The following is a 9,549-nucleotide window of genomic DNA, read 5'->3' on the forward strand; positions in this document are numbered from 1 at the left end:
CAACCCACGACGGCATTTATCGACTAGCTAGTGTGTGCGCAAGCGATCCTAATGGGTGTAGCACCCAAGCCCCTACCTAATGTAGGGAATCAGTCAAGGGGTTAGTCGGAAGTGCTAATCTACAGGTTTAATCCACCCATATGTTTGACACTGAATAGTTTTTTGCTAGTTTGTCCACAACCTAGCCGTTAATTGGCATGTAAACACGAATCATTATCCTTTAGTGCGTGGTTTGCTCGTAACCTTCTGTTCTTCACCATGTAAGTATGATTCTTATTGTCCTTTGGTGTTCTTGGGCTCAACCCGAGAAAACCACTCCCTAAACCAGCTAGACAATTTTTTATAGAGCGGTGCCATGTCAGTTTGTTTGCAACTCATGCACTATCGTTGTGTCAACATTACCAATAACCTACTACTACTATTTTTGAAATACCTAGTAGTGATGTAGCAAATAGTGACAACTACTTTTGGGTAATGAATTGTGAAACTTTGATGGTAGGGTTATTCTAAATTGGGTTTGGATCATGCAGATCAGACTAAAGCGTATATTATAGTCTATATTTACATGAAAACCAGGAATGGACATTTTTTGTCATCTAAATGATGTAACATTTTATTTCTCCTCACGATCAGATGCGCTACATGATTTGAAAGAACCATTATTACTTTGATATAGGAACCCATTCTAGATCTAAAAATGTTCTTGAATGGTCTTGACGGCACCTGTCTCCTCAACTGTTTAGAGTAAAATGGACCACAGGTCCATTAACTTTTGGAGAGGTGTCATCTGAGTCTATCAACTCTCAAAGTGTATTTTTGGGTCCCTAAACTTTCTATGTTGTGCCCTGCAGGCCCATACCGGTTCGGGAGCTTGATATTTTTTCGTCGAGCACCTTCTCTTCCATAACTCTCTTTCACAATAGTCCCAACAGGGAGAATGATCGGATGGCCGTGCCTGCAGCACCATCATTGCTGGGCGAGCGAACCAGCCACGACGCCGCCACTCGAGCACGCGATCAGTCGACCGCGCAAGGTGGGAAATTAAGGACCGGTGGCCGCGCTAGGCAGCCACGCGCGCGGCCACACCGTCACCGAGCGAGCGGGCAGCCATGTGCAAGCACCGTCGTGCCAAGCAACCCAGCCGCCGCTAGCCGAGCAAGCAGGCCACGCAGAGCCGCCCAAGCCGCCACCGCGTGAGCGGACAGCCAGCTGCAGCAGCATCTGGCGAGTCCCAGGAGCCACCCAAGCCGCTTGGGATCAAATCTCTGAATCTGAATATGACATACTGCTAATCTAAGCCTGAAGATGACAAGCTTTAGCGGCTAGCAAAAACATCCGTGGCTCAACTCAGCAAGTACACCAATGGCATCACGTTGTGCTTCTTCATGCTCCACCTCGCCACTGCAGCATTCGCCATGGGGTTCTTCGGGTTCAAGACTGACCAGGACCCATGGTCACACAAAGCGCGGAGAGAGCACAGCCTGCTGCGGGCAGGTTACTCTTTGTTTTATTCTCTTTATTTATGCATCACTATCCAGTAACAACAGTCAAATTCGTTTTCATCTCTTTATATTTTATTATTAAACAAGTACAGTACCCGTATGTTGTTACATAACCAAAACTATATCAAATCGATTTGTTTGTATGAGAATTATGTGACTTCTTGAGAAGCGTTGTTATATAACCTTTGAGCACCGCTCAGTTTTTATGCAATGGGTTAACAAGATTGCCCAAAAGCAACAGATTGATAGTCCGTTTATAGCTGCGCTACTTAGAGCGTTGGGCTCTTAATAGGTACTAGTGATTTGCGCGCACCTATGCGCGCAGAGTTATGGTCACAGCTCTAAGGCGCACGAGTCATGGCCACAACTCTATCGGGTAAATTCAATAATGTTAATAAAGAATGAATATGCTCTGGGAATGAAATAATTAATTCATACAAACTGAAAATATCATAGGAGGTTTTTGTTTCCACCACCCAGACCACAGTTAGGCTGAACAAACGACAACATGCATGCGTGCCGAATCTCAAGCTGAATTTCTAACACCTGCAAGATGTTCACACCCTATATGTTATATCAGACATAGAGGGTGTCCAAATAGTACTTATATATTTTACATGAATAGTCCCACACCGAGACAGCAAAGACCATTTTGTGCAACCTATAAATTCAACCATATAGCGGGAGTCAACGGGTCTATAACCCGATTTTGCATTTCAAACTCTGAAACTACTGATAATGTAGATGTCATCCCCTGTATGAGTGCACTGTTGGTTCTCACATCAGGACCTAGGATTTCACCATACATGTTACCCTGTGACAGACATGGGAGCAAATATATAAGTATTTGTGTAATCATATGTAGGTGGTGTTATAGCTAGAAAGATAATGCAAGAAAGTTCTAAATAAAAACCAATAGTCCATAAGCAAAATGAATTTGTATTACTCAGCTTAGAAAAAGTCCAAAACTATGAGCCCCTTAAGCACTGTTGTACTACATCAAAGGCTACTGTTTACATATTATAAATCAGCCAACTCACCCATAGACTACTGAAACCAGGATCACGAACTTGACAAGCTGATAGATCAAAGCAAACTTCAGATATTATTTTAGGAAACCTAAAGTTGAAGTTTGTATCTAGAACGTAATCAGAGAAATCCTAAAATGCTTCTTACAGCACAAAGTTCATATGAGACAACGTTCAAACCATTTTAATTCCGTGGTAGTGACTGAATACATTATGCAATATACATAAATCTTGCAGCTTTTCCATATCAAGTTTTCAGGGTCTAACTTCTTTATCAATATAATATGTAGCTTTGGGGTCACTTTTTTAAAAAAAAAAACTGGAGTACTAAAATTATAGACAGTCCCGAACTCCTAAACAAAACCTGATATTTCAAAGCTCCAATCTCTTAGCACATGTGCAACTTATTTACAGGTAATTAAGCACACAAATATTCAGTAACTTTTATAGTGCATAAATGATAAAAACCAAGAAAAAAAAGACTGGAGTATTGGTAGAAGAAATGTAAGCATACCACTTCAGGTTGAGCCGAGCTTCAAAAATTCCAGCAGCTGACAAACCTTTAAGAAGCAAGGTGGGATGGACGGATCTGGTAAATAGGATGAAAAAATAGAACGATTAGGTACAATTTATTTTTTGTTGTAAAGCATTGGAAAATTCAAAATGTCAAATCAAACACATGAGATATGCATATCTATCAAAACGAATTAAGTATTTTGAGTGACTGGATGAATAGGGCATCACCATCTCTCTCATGTTATCCATTTTCTTGTACCAGTTGGGACCTGCTCTGAGATGCTATCCTCTTCGATTGGACACTAGTACAGGGAAGGGCTTTAGCCCCCGGGCCGTAAGCGTCTTTAGTACCGGCTACAGAACCGGGGCTAAGGTTTCGGGACTAAATGTCCCACCTTTAGTCCCGGTTCCGTGGACCGGGACTAAAGGTCCACCTTTAGGGTCCCTTTGGTTGGGCTTTTGAATCTGCTTTTGCTTTTGTAAAAGCCAAAAGCTAACCAAAGGGCCCAAAAGCCACAAGTGCTTTTGCCCAAAAGCAGCTTTTCTCGTAGTACAAATCCAAAAGCACCTCACCCCCAAGAATCCTGGGCTTCTGTGACAATTAGATTATGACGATAGCAGCCTGTTTCTTGTCACTACCTGCCTACAATGATGAAGTGGTTGTCGTCACAGAAGGTGGGTCCCTAAGCAGCTTCTATGACCACCACAAGACTTCGTCATCGATATAGTGACGATAGTTCTCTTGTCATCGATGTAATGACGAGACTAAACTCGTCATAACAAATTAAACAAAATAACGCCATGTGTATAATGACATGGCACATATGACATGACAGGTGACATGGCAGATGACGTGGCAATTCACATTTGGGTCTTTTTTATTTTTATTTACATCTAGCCCAATTGGCCCAAATGTTTTTTGGCCCATCTACAAATTGATGTTTATTTTTTTCATCACAACCCAACATTACAATTCAAGCCCATATTTTGGGCTAGCCCATTTAAAAATCATAACATATTATAAACCATGTAACCATTTAAATAATTACAGTAACCATACATAATTCTCATTCATAATTCATAAATAATGCTTTACAAGAGAATACAAGTTCAAACCCAAGGTACAACCCGTTGCAACTCAGTAATGGTGTACACTAAAGTAAAAAAACTGCACAACAGGTATAACCTCTAAAGACTAGGCTCATGTTTCTCTTGATTATAACTTCCAAAGACCAAATACTAAAGCTGTTGTTGCAGAGTGTGTTACTCTCGAGTAAACTAAAGCTTTTGTTGCATACCTTGCAGTTGCAGGACCTACAGAAACGAAAGAGTAAGAGGGTAAGTATGCTATGTAGCTGCAGCAGTGTCCTACGGTACAAAAGAGTTCAAAGACTCGGAGAAAACTTCAGAGTTTGCTACAGCTAATATACTTCAGAGTTTGCTACAGCTAATATATAGGTGGAACATTCAGAGATAAACATGCAACCAGAAACAATAATCAGCAGGGTTCAAAATAATATAGTGTGAGCCTGTTTATTGTCATAGAAACAACAAGAAGCTTACAAGCATAGCAAGGAACTCTAAAATGCTTCACCAATGCAATAAGAACCACATATATCCTTAAGCAAACATATAGTGAAACTAAGCTAATACACACAAAGAACCAGTAACATAGCAGGTAGTCGGCTACCAAATCTGTGAAAATAATTATATTGGCATGTGGAGGCCATTTTCTCTGTATTAGATAGTTTAATCAGAGGGCCACCCATAACTCTATAAGCATCCTGTACATACATGGTATGGCTATACATAACACTTCTACTATATACATGGAGCAGAACTAAAGATGAGCAACGCTACATGCACTGAAGCAATAAAATGAAGTATTTTAGAGTTGCCAGCAGGACTTCACTAATCACTAGGGACTATCTCACCTCAACAGATCAGAACACTATAGTTGGGGACGACAGATCAGCCATCAGGACAGGACCTCACCTCACCAGATCACCAGTTGGTAACATACTGTTGCCCACATCCCTAGTAACAAAGCCTCACTTAGCAAAAAAAAAGGGACATGTCAAATTCATCAGGTTGTCGCTTGTTACAGAAATAGTGGATTAAAAATGCAGAACACTTAGAATAGATTATTGACATTCACGCGCAAGAGACAAAAAAATATTGCAATAAGCATAAATTATTTACTAATTTTCTCTCAGACGATTCTTTAATCATAGCAACAAGCACATACATCCTACAACTATAAAATCTCACGGATCTGATACTCCAAAAAGTTTCTAGAGAACTAATAATGCAGTGTAAAGCTGTCGAGCAACAAATCCTTGCAGATATTTGCGTGGTTTGTTATATGCTCACAGACATTCATCACAAACCTTCCATCTTTGCACGCAGATGATTGAATCCAATTGGCGCCCTGAAGAATGTCTGTGAGCACATAACAAACTAAACCATACACAAAGCACTAGTCAAGCAATCTGTCAAAGACTTCATAGGCAACCAGGCCAAATAAAAAATCAAATACAAAATCACTCAGCATGCATCTCACCGTGTGGCCGCCGGCACCAAATCACATGCTTCAACCAATCATGATGTGAACAGAGCTACCCTGCGCCCATTCCTGCTCCACTGGTCGGAGCTACTACTGCTCAAACCTGTGCCTCTGCTAGTCGGAGCCTCCTCTGTTCGTGCTAGCGCCTGGGCCTGCGCCACCGTCTGGAGATGCTAGTGCCTGCGCCATCCTAGAGAACTAGATGAGGTAAGCGATGGAGAGGATCAGCGGTGATTGAAGCCAAAGGAGATTTAGGCGGAGAGACGAGGGAGAGTACTAACCCTGAACGAAGGGATCTCCTTCCTCCATAGATCCACAAAGGTCCACCATGGATGCTCCTCGATGCTTCGTCAAGGCCCACCGGATCCTGATAGTCTACCTCCACAGGTCCACCATGGAGGGTCCTCCATGGTGCCGCCAAGGCCACCGGATTCCGACCGCCAAGCACTCGTGACTTCATGACTCCAAGAAAGGAGTGCGGTGGGTGCGGCTGGTGAGGGGTGGGAGGGAGTGAGTGCTAGGGTTTGTCATATATTTATATAGCGTGAGAGTACTGCTTGCCATCCGATCGCAAATCAACAGCCATAAGATCATGGGCCAAACACAATTGGGCCGACCTCTCATTATGTTGTTGGGTTATTTGTTTTTTTTTTTAATTTTTTTGTAGAAATAGATTTAATTAGTTCTAAAATACAAAAAATAATATATGATCCTTATATAAATCACAGCTTTTACATGAGTTTACGCCTTTTGTTAAAATCATTTGAATTTTTTATGGGATTATTATACACTAAAATCACGTTGACATGCAAGTATGTAGATTTTTCTAAACAATTTTAGATATTATCACATTTATTCTATGGTAATTCAACAGATAATTATAACAATAACTAAATTTAGTTAGAAAATTCTTGAAATCGACATAACAATATATTTTGAGTCCTTTATTTTTTATTTGAGGTCTTTTATTGGCTAGTTTGACCTAGTTTGACCAAGTCAAACATTGGATTTTTTAGAAAAAAACACTTTGACCGGACCCTACATGGTCCTAGATACAAAACTCATGAATACAAAGTTTATCCAGATCATCAAGATATACATTTGGTTTAATGGTCAACTTTTCATCTGAGAGAATTTGGACCACTCAAATTTTAAAATTTCAATTTTTCACGGCTATACTCACGTTTTCGGGACCCTAGACGGCCCCAACTCGAAAAGTCATGAATAGCAAGTTTGTTCCACTCATCAAGATCTACATTTGATACATAGGACATTTTTGCATTTGACAAAGCATTATGAAAGTGCAGTTCTAAATCCACAAGTTCCGCGTATAGTTTCATAAAGTCTATGTGTGATTCAAAACTGCGGCTAGAGTTTACAAACACTTTCTCAAATGCAAAAATATCCTATGTATGGAATGTGTATCTTGATGAGCTCTAGCTACCTTGTATTCAAAAGATTTTCGTTTGAGGTCATTTAGTGCCTTGTTTGACCAGGTTTGACCAAGTCACGCCTTGGGTTTTCAAAAAATGTGACTAGAGTTTACTGGAACTTTTCCAAATGCAAAATTGTACTATGTATCAAAGGTAGATCTTGGTGAGGTCTAACTCCTTTGTATTCAAAAGTTTTTCATTTGAGGTCTTTTACTGTCTAGTTTGACCTAGTTTGACCAAGTCAAACATTGGATTTTTCAGAAAAAACACTTTGACCGGACCCTAGATGGTCCCACCTACAAAAGTCATGAATACAAAGTTTGTCCAGATCATCAGGACACACATTTGGTGTAATGGTCAACTTTTCATCTGAGAGGATTTGGACCACTCAAATTTTGAAATTTCAAATTTTCACGGCTATACTCACGTTTTCGGGACCCTAGACGGCACCAACTCGAAAAGTCATGAATAGCAAGTTTGTTCCACTCATCAAGATCTACATTTGATACATAGGACATTTTTGCATTTGACAAAGCGTTATGAAAGTGCAGTTCTAAATCCCCAAGTCCCGCACATGGTTTCATAAAGTCTATGTGTGATTCAAGATTGTGGCTAGAGTTTACAAATACTTTCTCAAATGCAAAAATTTCCTATGTATGGAATGTGTATCTTTATGAGCTCTAACTACCTTGTATTCAAAAGATTTTCATTTGAGGTCATTTAGTGCCTTGTTTGACCAGGTTTGACCAAGTCACGCCTTGGGTTTTTGAAAAATGTGACTAGAGTTTACTAGAACTTTTCTAAATGCAATGTATCAAAGGTAGACCTTGGTGAGGTCTAACTCCTTTGTATTCAAAAGTTTTTTATTTGAGGTCTTTTATTGGCTAGTTTGACATAGTTTGACCAAGTCAAACATTGCATTTTTCAGAAAAAATACTTTGACCGGACCCTAGATGGTCCTAGCTACAAAAGTCATGAATAAACAAAAAATACATATTGAAAAACCTATTAAATGAATAAACAAAACTAAAGCTAAAACTGAAAAGAAAATTGGGGGTGTGGATCTCCAGCCGGCGGCGTCCATCGTGGAGAAAGAGATGCGATTTTGGTCGGCGCAGAGTCAAGGGCGTGGAGCTGCAGCCAGCAACGGACCTGCAGCCTGATGCGTGCGAATGTGGTCAGCAGACTGAGATGCCAAGTTTCTGATCTCTTTTTGCCAGTATCCAAACTCCAGAATACAAAAACTGTCGAACACTCCCCTCTAGCAGAAAAAGGGATTGGTTTTCAGTGGCGAGCGCAGTTGGCCTAGGATGAAATTGTCGGCAGGTCCCAGGTTCAAACCCTGTGGCTACTGATATTTTGGTTTTTTTTTATTTTTTTATCCAATCCTATATGGGGCTATAACTATGGTGTTTTTTTTTAATTTTTTTCATCTAATCCTACATGGTCCTCTAACTAGGGCATACGGTAGTGTGCATCAACGACTAAATAGGATAACATAATATTTTAAAAATAAATATAATACATTTATATTTATAATGATCAATTATTGTTACAATATATCATCACAAATACCAATATTTTGGTGTTTTCTTTTGAAATTTTCTTCCTCCAATCCTACGTGGGACTATGAGTTAACTAGGACAGAAATAATTCACCTAGGACATATGATAGTGTGCACGCCATGTGGGATAACAAGATATTTTAAAAATAATTATAATAGATTTATATTTTATGACAACTAACTATTGTCACAATCTATCGTCATAAATCCCATGCAGCTAGATGCTATGGCGTTGTTTATGATGAAGACACAGTTTGGTCATAACCTTTTGTCATCCACTAAACAGTCGTCATAAACAGCCTGTGTTTATGACAGATAGGTGTTCTGTCATCTGGTAATCGTCATAGAAGCCCAGATTTCTTGTAGTGCCCTGCTTTCACTGACTTTTGGGATCCGTTCAGTTTTTTTTCCAAAAGCCACAAGTGACCAACGGTTTGATGGTCAACAGATCGGCGGTCAGCATGTTGGTGGCCAGATGATTAACCCAATGTTCCATGCAGACCGCGCACCGCACAGACACGTGGAAGCCTATCAGCAGGTGCCAGAGCCGCAACCGCCTCATCGGCAAGATGCCGATGCTTATTGGGCCGATAAGATTGCTGAAGTCATGAGAGACCAATTTGGGATAAAACCTAAAGTCAATACTTACTCTTATCGGACACCATATCCTCCTGCATATGATTAAATCCCGCTTCCAAATCAATACAAAGTGCCGGATTTTACTAAGTTTTCAGGGCAGGATGATACATCAACCATGGAGCATGTCAACAGATTCATCATCCAATGCGGAGAAGCCGCTAACAGAGACGAGTTAAGGGTTCGCTTGTTCTCGTCATCATTATCTGGATCGGCTTTCACCTGGTTCATATCATTACCTCCCAACTCAGTAATTACCTGGGTCTATCTAGAAAAGCAGTTCCATAAATACTTCTTTTCTGGA

General features: G+C 40.2%; 1 long non-coding RNA gene across 4 annotated transcripts; it reads right to left on the reverse strand.

The window, feature by feature from the left end:
• LOC110430028 lies at positions 1,957–6,115 on the reverse strand. 4 transcript variants are annotated; one of them, XR_002447224.1, is made up of 6 exons: positions 5,894–6,115; positions 5,610–5,810; positions 5,437–5,506; positions 4,981–5,100; positions 3,045–4,360; positions 1,957–2,316 (listed from the first exon to the last, which is right to left on the reverse strand). It is a non-coding gene; the product is annotated as an uncharacterized LOC110430028 (long non-coding RNA). The 4 variants fall into 4 exon arrangements; XR_002447223.1 differs by having other exon boundaries at positions 1,960–2,316; positions 4,981–5,506; positions 5,610–5,802; XR_002447221.1 differs by having other exon boundaries at positions 1,962–2,316; positions 4,981–5,506.

The sequence above is a fragment of the Sorghum bicolor genome, chromosome 9 (assembly GCF_000003195.3).
Source record: "Sorghum bicolor cultivar BTx623 chromosome 9, Sorghum_bicolor_NCBIv3, whole genome shotgun sequence".
NCBI lineage: Eukaryota > Viridiplantae > Streptophyta > Magnoliopsida > Poales > Poaceae > Sorghum > Sorghum bicolor.